The following is a 1058-nucleotide window of genomic DNA, read 5'->3' on the forward strand; positions in this document are numbered from 1 at the left end:
TTAACATGATGTCTCCGTGTCTCTGTCTCGTATACAGTATTTATTCATGTCAGTCCATTCAGTGCACAAACATGTCAGTAATCAAACACTGTGCTGTTGTGTTGCAGCTGCACACACACACTCATGTTGGTGCTTTGTGTTCACTGCTGTTGGGTCAAAGCTGTGTTTAGACCAGGCTGTCCAGGTCTGATGGAGCTGCCTGTTCAAACAGTGAATGACCTGGTGTGGAGGGCCCTTCATCATGTTCTGATGGAGCTGTGGGGCAGAGGGCAGCCATCATGGTGTTTCCTGTGAGCCGCGGTGCAGCTGTGACTCAGTGTGCTCTCTATAGAGCACCGATAAACACCAGCAGCTCAGACATTTGATTGTTCCAGGGGAGGGTGGTGTCAGGAGTTGATGAAGCTGGAAGTATGGGGTTTAATTATGGTGGAGGACTCTGGGCAGAGTGGGACAGACACTGGCTGAAGACTCCATCCACCCGGCCTGGGACACCGTCAGGATCGGCAGCCTTCCTCAGGTCGACGGTTCGCAGTGACCTCATGCTCGTGTGCTGTGAGGGTGGAGCTTGTGAGGTGAGTGGGTTGTGGTGCAGCACAGTGGCTGATAGATAAACACCATCCTAGTGAATCCAGCAGACGTCACATGAGGTCACAGAGTCTCCATCACTGATTAAACACCTCAGCTGTGAAGAGTATGACCAGGTTTGGTGTTGGAGTTATTAACACATTCAAAGCATTGTTATAAATATACAGTCCAGTAAGAGCAGCTCCCTGTTACAGGTGGTCTGTGTGGTTTAATGGCCATAAAAATAAACATGTGACATCTCTGGTAGAATGAGCTTGACTCTGAACACTGGTCCGTGAGCTCAAAGGACCAAACGTTTGCTGCTGTAAGCCAACTGCTGATTTCTTGGCCTAGCCAAACAAAAACCTGTATGAGGTCACATGGTTTTTATTACTAGAGCGAGGATACTTAGAGTGCCCAGAGAGCTTTGTTCAGGGTATGGACGCTAAGTTCACAGGTCATATTTATGCTATGTCATTGTTGTACACCGTTAA

This window comes from Copadichromis virginalis, linkage group LG3 (assembly GCF_057382275.1).
Source record: "Copadichromis virginalis isolate Kocher_CV1m ecotype Utaka linkage group LG3, C_Virginalis_male_GT1.1, whole genome shotgun sequence".
In the NCBI taxonomy this organism is placed as follows: Eukaryota; Metazoa; Chordata; class Actinopteri; order Cichliformes; family Cichlidae; genus Copadichromis; species Copadichromis virginalis.